We start from the raw sequence: 21,400 nt of genomic DNA on the forward strand, positions 1-21,400 counted from the left end.
CAGTGTAATTTTCCCTTTGCGTCTTGTCCTAAACCATTTAAATGAAAGGCTGATATGCAACAGTGTGACGCGGTCTTACCTTCACATCATAATTTAACTTATTGTAGTTGTTTTTTTTTTCTAATTTAACGTGCAAATAGCTGATAGGGGAATTTCTTCTGAGGACTGTGGGAAAAGGCCCGGGTACAACCAGCGATATCCACCAGGAGGTTATTCTACCGCAGGTAGGATGTTGACAAGTCATAACCTTATTAGAGGATCCCAGCTTAAACAAACTGAACCATATCTTTTATAAACTTAGTTGTCAGACTCTAATACAATTTGTCTTTCCTACTGTTAATTCTAGATAATACTTAAAAAAAATTATCAAAACTTACAATTTCTGCTTTTTTTTTTACTTTCTCTTTTTTAATTATTTTTATATCCTCCTGTCCATGAATATAAAGTGTAATTTAGATAATTTACTAATTTAGATAACTTGTCAGATGGCATATAATCCTTAAATAACCTCTGAAAGATTTGAGCTGCAGTGTTTTTATTATCTAATGCAACAGAATACACGGTGTAAAATAGGAAACCCGCACCCGACTGGCTTGTGGGGATTTAAATATACAAAACATAATTTGTTTACTGCGAAACAGCACATAGCAGGCATACAGAAGCTGCAGTGGCAGTTGTCTATATATGACAATACACAACCTAAAAGAAAAAAGAAGCTCCCTGTGCCCCTGTTTCCTGTTCAAAGAGAATAACATTAAAGCTGATGAAAACGGAGAGGAGTTTTATTCTGTTGGGCATTAAGTCTCGCAGACTTGAAGATGAGATTTGTCATTTTTTCTGAAATGTCTGGTTTGATCTTTGCATTTTGCAGTTTTTAGTTGTGCTTCGCATACGGTCCCCCATTTCAAGAGATTTTCAGTCAATCAGCCAAACCTTTTACTACACTTATTTAACGTCACGCTGCGATTCTGTTGCAACATTTTAATTGTTTAGTTTAAATTGCAGAAACACCCACTAAGGCTGACCCGCTCTCCGAACCTTGAGCCGACCTTCAGCTTCAGCGTACGGAGCGTCCTGCCACTTCTTTTCAAAACAAGAGGTCTAAATTTGAGAAAGTGAGTGCTGTGGTCAGATCCCTGGTGAGATCACCTTGCAGAGCAGTAACCAGTCTGACAGCTGCAGAAAGGTTAGGTCATGAGCTCAGTGCAATAAATTGCTGGAATAGCTGTTACCTTTGCAAAACAGATTACAGCGCAGTGCCCAGAAACATTCATACAAATAAAAATCTGAAATATTGGGCGTACATTTTTATCTGATATCCTTAAATGCAATCCAGTGCAAACGGCCGTCGGGAGTCACCCAGTTACTAAAATTTAGTCCACAGGTTTGTGTAATTAATTACATTATACTATAAATCCAGTTGGTCTTATAAGTTTGTTAGAGAACATAAGTGAACAAACAGCATTGTGAAGCTCAAGGAGCACGGCAGACAGGACAGGGAAAAAGCTGCGAGGAAGGTTAAAGCCGACATGGTCATAGAAAAATATGACAAGGTTGTTCAATCTTTCACCCAAGAATAGAAAAAGGTACGGCACGGCAATGGCTGTCTACCTACGCTGACTAGCAGAGTTTTAATCGGAGAAGCAGACGAGAAAGTCATATACCTTTAGAGGAGCAGCAGAGATTCACAACTCATGTGGTAAAACCTGACCAACGAACAATTATTGGTTCTGCACTTCACAAATCTGGTCCTTTTTAAGCGGGAAAATCATGCAAAATCCACTTATTTAGCCCTGAAATACATTTTGTTGTGCAAATTGAGTTTCTAGGAGTGCAGAAATGTTGAATGTAGTCTCTCCGTGCGCTGTGTAAATATCTTTATGTTCTTTTTGGGTCATAAATTTCCAGTTGTTCAATATTCTATTACTTATTTTTTTTACTGAACAATTATGTCACAGTATTCTCTGCGGCGCTGCCAAAATGACTTCCAGCAATATAAATCCGGCATTTTTGTTTCTCAGGGTGAGTTTTGTAATCCAAGCTGAAGGTTGCCGAAGCTACAAGTGGATAAGTGAAAATGTTTGGTTGTACATTACACCCAACATACTCCAACAATGACCAAACAGCGTGGGGTGGAGCTCTAAGTGGGGGGTGGGGTGGGAAGCTTTAGATTTAAAGAGACGGCACCAAAACGAGTTGCTCTCACACGCACCTCAGAACAGGGGGAAAAAGGGGGAACATGGGGGTTAATTAACAAGGACTTAAGGATTTCACTTTACATGGACTACAACTGAATGATTTCAATGTGAAAAGAAAGAACTGAAAAATAATGGCATGTCCCCTTTAAGGAAGACTTGGAGGAAAGAAAACCATTGTTGAACTAAAACCAAAAGAGGTCCTATTGCAGTTTGCCATGAGCCACGCAGTCAACAGACCAGGGTGAAACATGATGGTGGTAATATCATACTGAGGGAATGCTTTCTTACACGGGGACAGGGAATGTGGTCGGAGTTAAAGGAGAGATGGATGGAGACGAATACAAATCCTGTTAGAGGCTACAATGGATTTGAGGCTGAAGCAGAAGTTTGTCTTCCTGCAGGACGATGAGCCTTAGCTTACAGGTGGAGCTCTGGGGGGAGTTGTTTTGGTCAAAGCATATTCATGAGTTAGAAGGTCAGAGTCCAGGCATAAATCCCGTTGGGGGATCTGTGCCGAGACTTAAAATCGTCTGTGAACTGACTCTCTCTGTCCAGACTGATTGAGCTCGTCTCTGAATGTGCAAAGCAGACAGACGGTCGCCTGTAGCTGGAGTGAAAGGAAGTTCAGCTACACATACGACGAGGGGGGCTGAACACAAATTCACACCGTACTCTTAAGATGTTTGAAAACCCTGCATCCATTTCTTCTACATAACGATGAACTACTTTGTGTCGGTCAGTTAAATCCCAATAAAACACGTGGAAGTTTCTGGATGTGAATTCACAAAATCCGAAAAGCCAAACTGGTTGAGGAGTGTGTCCTGACTTCGGCCCTGCGGTCGCGTTAATCATCGTTGGAGCACGTTGGTGTTGCCATTTGTTGTTGCAGCGTGAGGAAGGCTGCCTCCTGCCCTCCTGCAGCAGGGCTGCTGCCTCGCTGCGTACTGAGCCATGTTCACACGCGTTGTATCTTCACTGGAGCCGAGGAGGAGCTGTTTTAGTTTATGCTCAGCACTTTTCTACAATTCCTTTTCATGATGAAGCCTCGGGAAACCGCCAGCTGTACAAGCCCTACTTTCACTCTTAATACAACTCCTCCACTTGTTCATCAACCCCCAATTCCTTTTATGCACTGGGGCTTGGGAAGGGAGGGGGGTGGGGGGGGGGGCACTCCAGTTTGCCTGGAGTCTGTTTCCCGGCAGCGGCCCGAGCTTTAAGATGGATCGAGGGGATTTGCATGGGGTGGGGTAATAGAGATGTGAGGGGAGAGGAAGTGAAATGTTACTGCTGAGGCAAAGCAAATGAGGATGTAGAGATGGGCTGGGGTGGGGGGGCATAGATCATAAAAACCAAAGTGCTGTCTTGTGTCCAAAGGATCCACACTGTTGGATTGACTTCTACCTGGTAGACACGCTGCCTGTCCTGTCTCTCTTTCCTTCCACCCGGCCTCTCCGGATCCGTAGAGGATCGTCGATCTGTATGGATGAGGACGAACACGATCAGAGTCTGCCTTCCGGCTCTGGTACCCGCTCTGCCTCCCTCACATCTGCCCTCCGAGATGCTTTCGCAGGCGCACATTCAGGGAACTTTCTCTCCTGCACACTCGCTCACATGCTGACGAGGATCCAGCGCGCACACACACTCACTCACACACACCCCCCACCGCCGCCTATCAGTGCAGGCGAGCAGTTCTGTTCGTACTGGTGTGAGCAGCGAGGAGCTGTATTTCACTCCCCAGCCGCAGCAGCAGGACAGCTCCACGGGAGTGCGTTCTTCGCCAGACATCACACACCAGCTCAAGGCAAGCATCAGCCTCCTCTCTCCTCCTCTTTTGTTCTCTCCTCTTCCCCACTTTTCCTCCCCCTCGCCGATCTTTCGAAGTGACGCAGTCCGCCTGACCTTGCCTTTATCTTTTTTTCTCTCCCTTTCCGGCTCCCTCAGCAAGTGGGACTGCCATGGAGGACACCCTCACCTGCAGCCATGCCACCTTCTCCCAGGTGTTCGGACGCCAGGGGCAGCTCATGCAAGCCAGTAAGTAGCAGGGAACGCACCTCCTGATAAATCACGGTGAACTGCGTGTTTTATGGGCCAGTATCTGCTCTCCACCCTGTGATGATCCAGTTTTTTTTCTTTTTGTTGTTGCAGTTTTTCTTTTACAGTGATGCTGGCATTGCGCAACAAGCATCTGGGAAGTATGTTGCAGAACAGGATAACTGAAGCTTTTTATTAAGGGGGAAAAAAAAAGCATCTGAAGTTTTGCTTGATTGTTGTTGCCGATAACGCAGTAAGTTCAGAGGAGGCAGCTTGAGCATCTTAGCTGGCGTTTCATTGTCAGGAGGCGGCATTCAGAGCCTGGCTGTCAGCAGCTAAATTTGGGGCTGTGGCTCAGCCAACCTGTGGTCTGTTTGACGCAAAAGTTAACATTGAAGGACACATAGATAGGTTGGAGGTAGACTGCTTTGATGCAATGCTGCTGTGTTACTTTCAAATTTATAAACCTTTGCAAGAGAGGGACTTAAATGATGTTTTTATTCGTGTGTACTCAGTACTACACTGCAAAAAGGGAACTCAAAGTAAGTAAAATTTTCTTGAAATGTGTGTATTTTTCCTTGATTTGAGTAGGTAAATAAGACCATTTGCCAATGGAATAGGATTTCTGCACTCAAAGTAAGAACAATTAATCTCCATCATCTTATTTCAAGTGCAGTATATCTAATCATCTTATTTTAGGGGTAAAACTACTCATTACATTGGCAAATGGTCTTATTTAGCTGCTCAAATCAAGGAAAAATACACTCATTTCAAGAAAATTGTACTCACTTTTAGTTCCCTTTTTGCAGTGTATAGGTATTTTTGGACTTGTGCAGCTCTGCTCGGTAATTCTAGATAGTATGTTTTCATTTTCTTGCATTTCATTTAATTTCTCAAATGCTTATGCAACATCTTTTGGGCTCCTGGCGCTCTAAGGGTAATTCAAGTCTTTCTTTTCACATGTGTGCAACGTTAAAGTTTGCTCGAACAATATCTATCTTGATGATGCTTTGAGAAGGCAGCTACTGGCAAGCAAATGAATGCAAAACAAGATTTCTTTTTAAAAAGGACAATAAAACACACTGTATAATATTGTAATATTGCATCTTACACTGCATCATGCATAATGTATCCTATCATACGGCATTGTGCTGTCATTTGGCATACACCACATTGAACAATATCATGAAATATCAAGTTATTTTTTTTGGAATCGTACGCTTTGTATTGCAGATGTTAACAGCATCAAAAGCTAGATTTATGGTGTTTGGATAAAGCAAAGCTGCTGCTCTTATACTGGGGAGTTTGCATGGCTGTTATTGAAGTTGTTGATAACACAGTAAGTTTACAGGAGGCAGCTTGAGCATCTTAGCTCATGTTTTATTGTCAAGAGGCGGCTTGTTGAGCATCGCTGGTCGCCCTCAGGAGCTGAACTAAACGTGGGACTCTGACTCACCCGACATTCTCTGATATGAATGAACTGAAAGTAACTTTTTAGTCTTAGGTATCTAAGCATTATATGCAAGTATTTTTAAAATGGTGTGTTTTTTCTGGCAGATATCCCAGATGATATGTTTTTATTTCATTGCATTTCCTTCAATTCTATTCCTCTAATGGATTGGACGGTATCTCCTGGTATTATTAGGAGTCAGATAATGCTGGTACCCTTTTTGTATGGTATGTTTTTTTTATTTCTATATGTCATTTGAAAATGAGAAATGTCCAACGTATCATGCTTTTACATCACATCTGTGGTTTCTAATCCTTTTTGGGGAATCTTATGTAAAGGCAGCTAAAAGAACAGCACTCAGTTTTAATCAAAATGTTGCAGTGAAATGTAACGTATTACATCATATTATTACTTAGCATATATTTTTTTGCATGATACTATTTTATATTATTGTTTTTGTAAAATAGAAACAAAGCATATTTTGCATAGCATTGTGCTTTATTGTATTATAGTCTGCCATACTTTCTTATTGTATTATAATATATCATTGTTTTGAATTATATTGGTAAGTTCTCCAAACATCTTACCACAGATCTTCTTACCAAACTTCTATTCAAACTTACTCCTCCACCGTGCTTCACTGTTGCCTGCAGACACTCATTATCTCTCTGCTCTCCAGCCCTTTGGCAAACAAACTGCCTTCTGCTACAGCCAAAGATTTCAAAGTTTCTCATCAACCCAGATCACCTGCTACCGTCTTTCTGCACCCTAGTCTCTGTTTTGTGCAAAGTTGTGTCTATTGGTCTTGTTCAACTTTAGATTAGCCTGTTTTTCCACTACTATAATCTGTGCGTAACGCAACTGGACGGTAGATGGCTGTACTTGGGTCCGACTGATGCCAGTTTTGAGTTGATGGTGCAGTTGGAAATCTTACAATTTGAAGGGAAATGAGTTCCACTCCTCAGTGGTGCCGATTTATTTGTGCTTCTTTATAAGACCTTGAACAGCAACTCTTGAAACTCCAGTCTGCTTTGAAATATTTGTCTTAGAGGGACCTTGCCGATGCAGTAAAACCATCTTGTGTCCTGTTGCTGTGTTCAGTCTGGACATAGTGTGTGTGTGTGTGTGTGTGTGTGTGTGACCTGGGACATATAACCGTCTTCCATAACTTCACACCTTAGTTCGTCCTCACCCGGTTTTAATCCTCCTCCGCAGCTGTTTATGTTTTAGTTAATGACTGTTTCAAGCTAGATTTGAAACGGATGAAAAATAAACAATCATTATTCAAAGTATTTGAAAAGTATTCTTAGTTTAGCAAGTTTTCATGACTGCCTGAAATGTCTGCACAGTGCTGTGTATCGTACTGTGCTGCATTTTAATATTTTAAAACCGATTTATATCACGTTGGACAGTTTCATGTCACACATGTCTTTGGATCATGTGACATCATCATTGCTCCTGTAGAGCTCTTAGTCAAACCATGTCGCATCAAATTGTATTGTTTCAATTGTATCATATTGCATCGCTTTGTAACACTACTTGTATTGCATGATAAAGTACCATAAGTTAGGGCTGGACAATATGGAAAAAAATTATATCACAATATATTTCTTAGTTATGGTTGATTACAATATCAATATAAACAAAATAAAGGGTTCACACTGCCAAGAATGCCCACAACAGAACAAACATCTGACAATTATTTACTGTGTTTATAAAACTCCATTTAATATAACATTTTAGAAATATTTGCTTCAAAGGAGCAACAAGCGATATTTCACCAACAGGTGGTGCTTCAGCACTCTCTGGCCAAAATATGTGTGACAAGCCATTGCAACATTTCCAGTGAAGTATACGTAATTTATAAGTTTATAATGCTGTTAGCAAGAGAACATTTTGATCTGCTGGGGGCGCTCTCCACCATGTTACTCCAACAGGGCACTGCTCTGATGGTGGCATTTTAGGGCAGGGAGGGGCTGAGCCCTGAGTGGCAGCTGTTCACATGCACCTACACGTCCGTCAGGCCTGGCTATGTAAACAACAGACTGGAGAACAACATAGAGATATGCAGAGTGACGTCATACCATAGTCCATGTGAAATATTACTTTTTTGTTCTTTCCATCTACAATAATTAAGTTTCACTTATTGCTCCTTTAAAAATAAAACTACATAAAACGCGGAACATCAGCCAGTAACAAATGCTGTAATCATGGACCGTAATATATATTGGAAATGTCATATCACCGTTATTGAATAAAGTGCTATTGCAATTATTATATTGAATTATTGTTCATCCCTACCATAAATGTCATATTTAAATTGACATGATACATATAAATTGTATCATCATACAATGCATTATATCATATTGTGTCACATCATATCACACCATGTTGTTGTATCATAGTGTATCTTATAGCATATATGTTTTGTAGTATATTGTGTTTTTCATGCCATCATATTGTAGTTATTTCAGACGTTATTGTATCATAGATTTAATCAAAGTGTTGTACTATAAGCTTGCAGTATTTTGAGGCACTTAAACACCCTTGAGGTGATGTCTTAGATTGACGGTGCCCAAATACAGTCCCGGAGAGCTACTATCCTGCAACTTTCAGATGCAGCCCTTCTCCAGCACACCTGAATAAAATAAATGGCTTGTTACCAGGCCTCTGCAGAGCTGAATGACCTGCTGATTCAGGGATGCTGAAGAAGGGAGGCAGCTGAAAGTTGCAGGAAAGTAGCTCTCCAAGACTGGACTTAGGCTCCTCGGCTTAGATTTCAACACAGATGGTCAGCATTATGGATCTTAAGGAATATGATGTATTACGATTTATTAGGAAAGAGCATTGTCTAGTCAGAAATTACTGGGCCCCAAGTATCTTCACTCATTTGCCTAATACATTTTATTTTTAATTTTTTCCCTATCTGGGAAGACTTTGTCATTGTCTTATTTAAAGAGCTCAGCCAAACATGCAGCATGCTTCCTCACACAGGATAATGAGGAGTCAGAAATCTCACGACGATCCTGCCTGTTGTGTTGCATCTCATGCACAAACTTTGTTGTATCAGCTTTAATTTCCTGTATCCCTCATCATTACTACCTGGAGAGAAACAATCTTGATTGGGGTTCCAAAGCAAGTATCGGAGACAAGAATCCGGTGAGCACGTCAAGCTGAGACGCTAATAATGGAAACGGCAATTATTTCGGAAAACATTTCCGAATGCTTCTTGACACATTTATCACTGAAGTCGTGCTGCAGGACTTCTTCTCTTAGGATCTGTAACTATGCTCTCTGGTTGGAGAAACGCTGAGGATTTGTGCTGCAGTGGGTTTGTTGTCTCTGCTAACTTCTTAACCCTCTTTTTTTTTTTTTTTTGCATCAGCGCGCCCTTTTATAAATAATGCACTTTGTTTAAACATATCTGCAGGCTTAATGCTGCGCTCACAAGTGCAAGCTAGATTTGAAGCGTTGCCGGGCCCTGATTACAATTCCGCCTCAGACGGACCAAATGCTGGAAGCGGTTGTTGAAAATGAGTGTTTTTTATGGAGTGCTGCTGATCTGTTTTGCCTCTGTTTTTTTTTATGTTTGTTGCCAAATAGAGATGATGACCCTCTCAGGATTTCTGTGCAAACAGTTTGAAGAAAAATACGCTTCAAATACACAATAAGAGCTGGCAAATGTACAAATCTGTTTTTGTATAAACTAGTCTGCCTGAGTGGGTCAGGCTGTTGAAGAATGATGATGAATAAAGAGACAAAACTGGACGTGCGTCTCCAAGTAGGTTGTATCACTGAGCATTTTGGTCTGGTGGTGTAGCTACAAAGTGCTCTCTGCTGTAAAGCTCAGACTGGTGGTGTTGGTGTCGTGGGGGTGAGGGATATTTACGTGGCACAACTTTTGACCTCTTGTTACTAATTGAAGGCTTAAACATCCCAGCCTGCCCGGGTACCTGTTGCTGACCCCGCCTGTCCCTTTAAGACCCCAGAGTAGCATCCTCTGATGGCTTCGTCCTGCAGGATAATACGCCATGCCTCCAAGCTCAAATCATCTTAAATTGGTTTCTTGAGCATGCCGATGAGTTCACTGTGCTCCCGTGGCCTCCAGTTGATGGATGTCATCCACAACTGGGATGTGGTGAAATGGGAGAATCATTTTGTGGATGCTAAATGCACTAAAATGTCTATTTATGTTTTTTAAATCTACTACACAAAGACTCAGGTCCTGCTTGCTACTAATGAGGTGTGCGTAAATAGTGGCTGAGGAGCGTAAATGTGCTTCTCACTACAATTAAACCATTTTAAAGTGAGGTGCACCTCAGCCACCTGCTCTTTGATTGGATAATTCTGCCTGGATATCTCTAACAGACTAAGTAAATTTAAACCCAAATTTCTCAAAAGGATCCACCTTTTAACGCACAGAGTTCAGGTTGTGGTTTGAAAAATTCAAAATCTGTAAATATATCCAGTGATACTTAAAAAAAAGGCATCTCTTAGTAACTGTTTATAAATCACACCTAAACTGATATACAAGGTAGTGAAAATCAGTGAACTGCTGTCTTAGTAGTTTAAGTTCACTAAAATAAACTTAAATGCAAACAAAAAAAAAAAAAAAAAAAAGGAGCAATGCAGAAGATGGTATCGTTTGGTGCTCATAATAGTGATGCACATTTAGGTTTGCTAAAAATCATAGTTTCATTTTGTGTGTTATTTAAATATTGTCAGTTGCTTTAGTTTTGTTTCAAAATTAAATGTTAATGGGGATCGATTTAAAATAAGTTATTAACAAATATTTGTTCACATTTCATTCATTGAAAGCTACTTAAAGTTTGCATCTCATAGTTTTTTTTTTTTTTTTTTTTACTTTGTAAATCATATTTTGTAATAGTTTAAGGCGGAGCGTTTTAGTTTTGTTGCCATGCTGATGATATATTGTGCTTTTCTGTGATAGTTTGTTGCAATGGTCAAAGTTGAGTTAATTTTAGGTGTAAAAAAATAAATGAGTGAATAGAACCTTTTGTAGAAGTATAACTTTTATTCTAATGTCTTTCTCCAAATGAGCAGGACCAATAACCTTTTATCACCTCTGACTAATTAACATTTAGTAGAAAAAAAAAAGTTAAAGAATTGTACTTGGATATTTTCATCTGGTGATAATTGTGGAGCTAATGAAGTCTCTTCCCCTCTTTTTTTTAAAGTCTGTGAAATCACTCAACCTCCTCAGGCTTCTCGTAGCAACTGAGATTGGATCAAAAAGTGAAGCAAAATTGATGACCATGAAGCAAGAAGAGGCTATAAAAAGATTTAATAGCTTCATACTTTTTATTGCATGAAAGGACATTAAGAGATGTGGACATAAAGACAAGATCTGAAAGAATAGGAAAAAACACTCTGCTGCTCGTCAAAGCAAGCCCTCAACATGACCGACAAGATAGTTTCAGGATGGCTGGACATTAGAGCTGTTTTAAATCTAAAAACAGGAACATATTTAGTAGTCTATCTATCTATCTATCTATCTATCTATCTATCTATCTATCTATCTATCTATCTATCTATCTATCTATCTATCTATCTATCTATCTATCTATCTATCTATCTATCTATCTATCTATCTATCTATCTATCTATCTATCTATCTATCTATCTATCTATCTATCTATCTATCTATCTTATATGAGAGAGAGAGAGAGATCCTGTTATGTTTTTGGATTTGTTAAAAAGGTTTTCTGGAATTATGACAAAACAAGCTTCAACCTTCATTTATATGCTATATATTGTTATTAATCTTATTAATGATAACAATACTACCTATTTAATTTCATTTACTGCAAATTGCTTTTGAATGTTAGTTCCTCGCTCCTGGCTCCTCGTTGCCAGAGATCTCAGTACAGTCCCACCCACTGGCCCCCTTCACCAGATGGATGTCTGCAGTGAAGAGAAAAGAAAAACAAGCGTCTATCAGCTGAAACATTTATCTATTTCTGTTTTTGTTTTATTAATTTTAAACACTATTGCTTAACTCTTTCTCTTGTTTTAACAGTGTTTTATGGCTATTGTATCATTAATGGGGGATTTTTAAAATATTTTTTATATTTTTACATGTTTGAAATAAACTCCTTAACTAATTTATTTACTTATTTGAGTTCAAACATTTTTTTTGTTCTTCAGCTGAAGGCTAATGTTTTGATGGTTTTTTTTTTTAAAGGGGAAAATTCTTAAAGTTAATCAGTGGTACTCGTACTCATGCAGGAGTGTCTCTAGAGGGGGCCAGAGGGGTACCACCCATCCTCTGGCCCCATCCTAGAGCCGCAACCCCCACCCCCCCCAAAAAAAGTAGCACCATTAGCACAGTTCTTAGTTTAACAGCTAAAAAAGTTATTATTGTTAATTAGTGCTTATGTATTTTGTTTGTTCTTCGTAGCCCATTCCTGTTTGCATGTCCATAACTCATCCGAGGGCTTGTCTCCTCGCTGTGTCACATATTAAAACAACAGAGAGCTCATCTATCTACCTGTTCTAAAATGTTTCTTCTTCAGCTTGCAGCTGTAAGTTTCAGACAACACACACACATAAATAAGGTCCAAATTATATTCAGCGTCACCCGCTCACTCTCTCCACTAGCTCAACTTTAAATTTTTGCAACATCTTTACAATTTTCCTTTTTTTCCCCTCTTTCTGCCTGCGGCAACAAAAAAAAAAAAAAACGTTGTGAGGTCAAACAGCTACATGAAACAAGCCTCATGTGTTCAATCACTGCGTCTGCACAAATCCCTGCCAGCTCAGCCTCTGCTCCTTCACGCCTGGAGCTCTGCTCCCTCAGAGGCCCGTAGTCACAGTTCTGCTCCGTTGGACCACGGCAGTGTTGGACCAGGCACGCTCTAAGGTTGTCTGCAGCTTAGTCCAAAGATGGAGTCCACACATGCCTATAACTCTAAATATTGTCATTGTCCCTCTTGTGTATTGTCATCCTCATGTTACTGCTGCGGGAGGTCAAGGTGCTGGCTTATAGCCAATGTTTTCATCCTTATTAGACTCCAGGGCTGCTGGCCATCGACTTTAATATAATTTAGAGACTCTCTTTGAGTGCGTCTTTGACAGAGCAGCTTTCACTGCAGGTGCGTTCTGAAACAAAGCCCATCAGAGGAAACTTTCTCCATTCCAGGTAAATTGAATTAGCAAAAATACAAAGCACTGCTGAATTTGCCTAAATACATTCCATCTGATCTACATTATTGAATGAGCCTCTAACACTAGAAATCATTTGTTTAGAGTCAATACAAGTGTAATTTATATGACCCTCCTTTCCTCTATTTCCATATTGGATTCGATAAGGAGGAGCAACTTTGGGGCCGTGCGTGCAGGAGTGTCCCGCAGGTCATATGAGCTGCGTAACTCCTGATAAATCATCTTAAATCTTAGGTTATTAAGTTTTGGATTCAGATGCTCAAACTTGTGTGTATTTACAGGTTTTTAGACTCTCCTGCAATCAATCACATTTATCTTCATTAGTTCACATTAGTAAAGGATCGATAAATGGATTCGGAGCCCGATTGCTGTGTTGTTTGCTCAGCTAAAACAAGCAGGTCTGGTCTCTGTCGGTAAATCTTTTGGGATCAACCTGTTCTCCATGACTGAGAGGAATTTCTTTTTTCAGAGGATGCAGAGCTTCATTAACTCCTGACGTCTTAATTCATGGCCGTATAAGACAGGTGCTCAGCTACCGGAGCCTGGTTCGGTGCATTTCTAGCTTCTTCCTGTTTACTAAATCTAATTTCGGCACTCTCCCTCAATCTAAATCTTTTGAAAAAAAGGAATTTTGCTTGTAGGAAACATCTTCTGTCAAAACTCTGAGCTACATTTAGCCACGCTGGTGCTGGGAGACGAATGCTAATGTCGGCAGACTAAAGAAACACGTCCACTAACTGAAAACTAAATGCAGCACTCAGAAGAGTGAATTATACCATGTTTACAGATTTAGTCCAATCTGGCGGCGTCTTTAGACCAACAGTTTGTTACTAATTGCAGTTTTATAATTGCTTGAAACTGGATCTGCATCTGAACTTGTTGGGTTGAACTGAAATGAACTGGGCTGGACTGGACCAGCAATGTTTCTGTGACAAGGTTCTGATGACATGTCGGTGTTTTGGTGCTGTGTAAATAAACTTAAGCTGAAACTTATCTAAACGCAGTTACATTTAACTTATCATCCATCAAACTTAACACGTTAACCTTTGCTTTGAATTGAGCTCGTCTTTGTTTTTAGATCTGGACTTTGATTAGGCCATTCTAATACCTGAATATACTTTCATCTGAACTCTTCCCTTGTAGCTCTGGCTGTGTGTTTAGCGTTGCTGTCCTTCTGGAAGAAAAACAAAGCAATACTCCTAAAGAAACCCTCTAATTGGTAGCATCCAGCAAGACAATCAGTGACATCACTCAGACATTTAAGCAGGAAGTACTGGGCCGGCCCCTCCCATACTCCTGCCCTGCTGCAGATCTACAAGGGACAAACAATGGTGAGTAAAAAGGAAAACAAATATGAATATACTTTGAAACCCAATAAACAAGTTTAACCAATAATCCAGTAGTAGCTTTAACTTAAACATATAGATGGAAACTGCAACCTAATGCTAACACAAACAAACCTGGCATAGTAAGTGGAGCAGAGCTGCAAACTAATGTTTAAATTTAAGCAATATGGCCAGCTACAGAAAGGAAATGAATCAGAAATAAGAATAAGGGACAAATGGTGAACACAAACTGAACCACTTTGTCATAATAATTATAATAATTAATATAATAGTCTCTGAGATTTTCTTATAGTGATAACAAGGTTCGGCCTATCACTTCTGCAGCAGACCCATTTCCTGCAGTATAAACTGCTGCTTCTTCTTCGGTGTATTCTTCTTTCGTGGATTTATTAGCCGTTGGCAAAACAACTCAATGGTGCAATTTCACCTCTAACTGTGAGTCGATATATTAAGCTAAAACAATAACATAGTTACCTGACCTTACCCCACAGACTGAAAGTGTAATTCCCTTTAAGTTGAGCAGAAATAGGAGAAGGGAACCGGCAGCGCTTGAGGCTGAGAACTGAAACTATAATGTCAAGCATTCGGTTAACAGCATAGCGTCCTCATGGTTTCTCCAGCAAGACAGGGCTTGTGGCTTTTTTTCTGCTTTTGTTAGTTAATTTCTACCCAGAATGATTTAAAGACAACCAGAAAACTGGCAAAAGATTGCCCTGGGATCACTGATTAAGGTAGGGTGGAAAAAACAAAAGCGGTCTAATCCCACAGAGGTGGAGCAAGGATAGAAGGATTAGATCTGTTAAAATGCCACAAGGCTAGCAGGTTTACTACTCAGTGAAGAGGATCAATGTCGTTGACCGATCTGTAAATCAGGTTTGTGACCCGTATATGTGGGAGCTGTCTTTCTGCTTTTAGAAAGAGGGAGGTGAGACTCAGCATTTATGTTCAAATAGGACTGATTGTGAGAAATAAAGCAGCTCATCACAGAAAACACCAGAAGAAGAATTAACTTTTTGTACGATAAGTCTGTATTTATCTGGAAGTTGGTTAGTATTTATTGCCCATCAGAGTAAAGGGGGCCGAATGCAAAGACATGCCGCACTTTTCAGATTTTTCTCTGTAAACATTCTGAAAAATCTTTCATACAGTCCTTCCACTTCACATTCATGCTCTCATTTATGTTGGTTGATCACAAGGACATCCCCCACCAACCCCTCCCACAATTAAATACATTGAAGTTTGTGTTTGAAATGTGAGAAAATGAAGAAAATACAAACAGTATGAATACTCTCACAAGGCACTAATATAAACCATCATGATCCACTTCTTTAGGGTCAGAAATAATTTAGATTTTAGGGCCACAATTACTGGGACAGATGCACTTTTTTTCCCCTGCAACAAAAATAACAGTCTGAATGCATTTGCTAAAGTAATCCCCTTCATGTCTCTAATGCTATTTATTCATGCATGGCTCTGCATTGTTTTAAAAGATTGGACATCTTTTACCCCCCTGCTTTGTCGCTTCCTCTAATCTGTCTGTTTGTTAATCTCTCTCACACTCACAGAGAAAGAGAGGGTTTTGGGAAAAGTTTAAGTGAATGCATATAAACTGAATACTGCAGGCTCAGCAAACGCAACTCTTGGATTTAATAGTAACCCATCTCCAGCACCAAGAAGCAGCTAAATATGTTGCTGCCTGATCTGCTGTGGGCACGCTGGCTTGCCAGAAGAGTGCTTAAGGTATGAGCATCAGCAGATTTCGCACAGGGGCTAATCCTTGCTTTTTTTTTTGGAGGCTGATTACTGTATTTTGAGGGTTTGTGCTACTGTGTCAACATATTTTGTCACTGCATGTGCATACTGTAAGCTTGAGTCAAAATTCAGGTTCCACCAAGCCTACGGTGCAAAACTCCCCGCTGCAGAGATGAAAAACGGTCTAATTTAGTGCACACACCTCAGGAGCAGCTTCCAGCTTGCTGCTCACATCCCTGCTGTGTTTTCTGCCCGTGCTGACTCTGCAAAGCTGCATTGCTCTGCTCAGTTCTCCCCTCTTCTCTTCCTGAGATGCACTTTTTTCAAAACATCAGTTTTTGTCAGAGTTTTGCCACCACGCTGTCAACAATCCACTGCAGAGGAGACAAAGTAACACAGAGGAGGGGAGGCACACTGGGATAAGAAAAAGCCGCACAACAGTCTTTAAACAGAGACGGGTATGTGGTAGGAATTTAAAAAATGATGCCATGCTCCCAAATAGCTTCAAAAGCGTCTTGCTTCTTCGTGTGAATTCATGCTGTTTGGTCAAAGTTACTTGTTCTTCTTGACACTCTCTTTGGAAATGTACCAACAAAACCTAAGACAGATTTGACGGGTGAATAGAGATGAGTTGAGCAAGAAAAGGAACATTTCTATGAGTGGGCAATGGTTCAGTTTGCTAGTACAGCATTCAAATCAGGATATTAAAATATTTTTGAAAAGCCAGCACCAGGACAAAAACTTGTAGGGTTAGCATCGGGCGTAAAAGAAGATTGATATAGTCACATATTTTATACCATTGACATTAAAACATGATGTCATGCTGGTGTGCTTCATCATGTACGGTGGTGTTCACCTCCTTGGTCTAGCAGCATGTATGTTTTTCTTCAGCAGGGACAAACGTACAGTCCTAAACATACAGCCAGAGCTAAAAAGTAATAGTTTCTATCAAAGCAAATTAGGTGTTGAACATGCCCTGTCAAAATCCACACATTGACCAATTGAGACTCACAATTGGTGTTCACAAATGCACTCCATCCAACCTGACTGGGCTTGAGCTATTTTACAAAGAAGAATAAACAAGAATCTTAGTCTGTAGTTGTGGAAAGATGGTAGAAACAACACCGGACACACAATGGTTCAGCGATGTGCCTGTGGACATTTTTGGCCACAGATACACATTCATGAGATCAGATGCTGATGTGGGATGAGAAGGCGTGGCTCACAGTTACAGCTCTAAGGTGTTCTGTTGGGTTCAGGTCAGCACTTTGTCCTGGAACGTCAAGTTCTACACCAAACTTATTTATCCATGTCATCACGGACCTCGGTTTTTGCAATGATGTGCAGTCATGTTGAAACAGAAAACAAGCATCCCTAAATTTTTCCCATGTAATTATCTAAGCTCTTTTGGTATATCAAAGCATCAACTGTGTCTTTCACTAGAGGAGCCGAGCTCAGCTCCTGTAAAAGAACCCCACAATGCACCAAACCTTACCTGTAACTTGAGGTAGTCATAAAAGTGGTGTTCTACCCTAACCCCTATCCTGGTGGATGCTGGACTACCTCACTGGCCGCCTACAGTATGTCAGGACACGGTGCTGTGTCTTTCACAGGGTGGTCTGCAGTGCGGGGCCCCACACACACAGAGAAATGGGGCTGACCCTTGTAGACATCTCCATCAGCTCCCCTGGCTGCCATCTTCAGGAGCTCTCAGATTACTCTGTACTCTGAGTTTTCTTCACTTGTGATGAGGCAGACTCTGGCACACGGTAGACACAGGACCTTCTTACTGGTGCTAGCAGAACCATCAGCTGATCAACGCAGGGAAAACCAAGGAGTACTCAAAGTACCTGGGTGTTCACCGGAAAAATAAACTGAACTGGAGTCAGCACTGATGCTATTTACAGGATGGCTCAGAGCAGACACTGCCTGCTGAGGAAACTGAGGTCTTTTGTTGAAATGTTTCATCCCTTTCAACCCGGTGTCCGGTGTTGGGAGACAGAGGGACTCTAGTTGGACATTGCCTCCAACCTCATGCATTAAGCTTTTGTAGAGCTGGAGAGCTCCTTCAATGACAGACTGCTGCATCCTAGGTGCACAAAAGTGCGTTATCTATGATCCTTCCTCTGAGAAGTTATTAGGCTTTATTACCATCTCTACGCCAATAAACTCAATATGTTGTTTATTGCACAACTTTTTCCTTGTTTTTATAGCCTTGTTTGCTGTTTTTTTGTGAATTTTGTGCACTTTTGGGTCACCCTGCACAGTGGCACATTTAATTTAATCTTACTATGCCATTTTTTTAATACCTGTACCATATTTTTCTTCTGTTGTGAACTTCTTTTCTTACTCTCTGCTGATACACCTAAATTTCCCCAGTGTGGGGGAATAAAGGATTATTCTTCTCCTGGGAACTGCTCAACCCAGAAACCCATACCCGGTTTATTGGATTGCCAGACAGAGAGGCATGATGCATCGCTCCAGATTACACATCTCAACTGGATCTGGAGTTAAGTGGTGGTGTGCTTTCCACCACTGTGTCCAAGGCCTTGTGTTGCACTTGGTGATGAACGTCTTGGATGCAGCTTTGCTGGCCATGAAACCTCACTCGGCACATTTCCTTATGCACTTCTCACGAGCCAATCAGACGTTTGAGGGTCTGTAATGTCTATTTTGTGATTTCACTTGGCCTACCTCTTCATTGCTGAGTTCCTGTCGTTCACGGTCACATTTTCTTGGTTATTGCACCACTAATGGTTGACTGTAGAATATTTACTAACAAGGACATTTCTTGGTGGGACTAATTACACAAGTTGCGTCCTATCATAGTACCATTGTATAATTGGAACTTCTGAATTTAATTCATTGGAGGGGTGAATGAATACTTTCGACAATATAGTGTATATTTAAAATATCCACATAGAATGGCACCCAATGCATTTACAGTATTCACATACAAAACTTATTAAAAAATGCTTAGGCCTTTGTTTTATTTCCCATTGGATGTGTAATTTAAGAATGTGTGTATTTCCTCTAGATTTTACTGGAAAATACTATAAACAAAATTACATTGCTAGTTGGAATAACGTTTATGCAGTTGCTAATATTGTCAGGGAATCTTTTTCTTTCAAAACCTTTCAGTTTAAGTTTGATTTATTTCCTAAGGTCACTCTGTTTCTTGTAACTAACAAATTTTGCATTGATTAAATATTCTATTTAAACCTATCCTGATATCCTGAGCTGTCAAAAACAGAACATTATCTCCCTCCCCTTCTAACGCCTGGTGTGAGACTTGGGACTGAACACTTAAAAAGGTTTAGTGCTGTTTCATTTACCTCTAAATTAAGGCCTTGGACCTGGGAAAGTCACACCTGACATAACTTTACTAAAAATCCTTCTTCCACTGAGGGAGACGACAGAAGGAAGTTTTATAAATTTCGCTTCACATTATAATCCTATCACATCACTGAGTATGTGGCATATTTTCACTGGCCTTTAGATGAATAAAATATGGGCACCAGCAGATGTACCTGCAGATCTGACACAATTATTTGATCTCACGCTCATACAGGATTTTTTTGACATGTTAAAAAAAACATGAGTATTATCTAGTTATATAATCACTGAATATGTTAAAATATACAATATCATGACAGAACTTTATATTCCACAAACTTAACTTCACTTAACACACTTAATTTCCTAGGATTTTCAACCACATCACCACTGGTTGTTGTCGAAACAATGGCAACTAGGCAAACTACGGATTCTGCTGTCTCCAAACCAGAGGTGGGTTACATTTACTCACCTTTCCTTGAACTTATTGAACAAAATTTACTTTAAGGAATAGTTTTACTGCACTGTAGATTTTATTTTACTTAAATAAAATTAAGATGTATCGCTACTTTACAAAAAATCTACCCACTAAGTTTTTTTGACTTAGTGGGTAGTAACTACCCACTAAGTTACTCACGGTGGCTACCCACCGTGAGTAACTTAATTGAGTAACAGACTAATTTAAACCAAAATGCACCAGAGAGATGACCTTGCCCGCAAGCTGAATTCTTATTTTTGTGCGGTATTTGTGCGTTGTGACGAAAGCAAGAACACAGCAGCGCAGGAGGACGCACACATAGCTGCTGCTATCACATCTGTTTTTGTAAAAATCCCGATTTCTTCTTTGAAAGAATAGCAAGAAGTGCCTTGACTAGCTTACCTTCTTGTGGTTTCTCATGATGCGTGCTAGTAACATTTTCATTTGATATTGTCATTGGCTAAAACCAACCTTTGGCAGGCAGGCACTAGGTGTCACTTCGTCTAATCAGCTTGTAAAGTGCAGCTGAATGTCCCTCCTTTCCCCGAATAGATGCGATGGGAGCAGGACCAGATTGATATGTGCAGAACGCAGAGTGCTAAACATTATCAATGTGGCTTTCCATGTTAACAGGGAGTCAAGGTAAGACTTCCTTTTTGTACAAAAGCTTTGTTGTTTTAATGTTATTTTACGTCTCCTGAGCTGATTAAGCCATTTCGAGGTCAAGCAAACATTCATTAAACAGTGAATACTGTACTTTGCACTGTTCGTACATACGAAAGTTTAATAAGTTTTATGTTGAACATTTTGACTTAGAAAGGTGTGTCCCTCTGCCTGAATTTATTTAGTTATTATTTTTTTGTTTATCTTTAATTTTAGTCTTTACAACACCAGGATTTGTAGATAGTTTTGTGTGTTTGTTGGTCTGATTATATCACTGTTAAATATTAAATTTAACAGTTAAATTATGATAATTTACTCAGTAATTGAGTAGACTTTTTACTGAATACTTTTATTCTTGAGTAATTTCTTGGTTTGCTACTTTTTACTTGAGTAAAAATATGTTGAAGTAGAGCTACTTTTTACTTGAGTAAAGTTTGTGGCTGCTCTACCCCCATCCAATTAAAATGCTGGAATGTTTCTGCTATTCTGAGGGGGATAAACTACAGAGCAGTCTTGCCATTTCATCAAACACCAGACCTTGCTGCTGTCGTCTCTGTAAGGGCCATGCCTGCTCATCACACCAGCGTCTTTATGTGCGCCTTTCTTGTTTTGCATGAGGCCAAAACAAGTTAAATCGCCATAAAGGGACAAGACTTCTGATGTTAACAAGACATCTGCTTCTCGCTGCATGTTTTCTCTTTTTTGGGGCCATTCTCTGTAAACCCGAGAGATGGGTGTGAGTAAAAAACCACAATAGTTCATCAGAATGTTGAAATACTCAGACCTGGCCGTCTGGCACCAACGACCATACCATTTTCCAAGTCATGTAAATCCTTTTGGTTCCTCATTTTGGGGGTTCAGACTGATCAGCAGATCATTGTATGCTGCCAGGTTTCTACTGGAGAACCTGTGCTTTGTGTCAAGTTATTAAGTTTAGTTTGTGAACGAAAACAAAACC

General features: G+C 40.1%; 1 protein-coding gene across 1 annotated transcript in view; it reads left to right on the top strand.

Annotated features, from left to right (window-relative positions):
- Positions 1-4,140: 4,140 nt before the first annotated feature.
- Positions 4,141-21,400, top strand: part of kaznb (kazrin, periplakin interacting protein b) — a gene marked incomplete in the record, with an annotated part of 138,442 nt that continues 121,182 nt past the window's right edge. The window contains 1 exon segment of the mRNA XM_036151379.1: positions 4,141-4,229.

This window comes from Fundulus heteroclitus, chromosome 20 (genome assembly GCF_011125445.2).
Source record: "Fundulus heteroclitus isolate FHET01 chromosome 20, MU-UCD_Fhet_4.1, whole genome shotgun sequence".
NCBI classification, from domain to species: Eukaryota; Metazoa; Chordata; class Actinopteri; order Cyprinodontiformes; family Fundulidae; genus Fundulus; species Fundulus heteroclitus.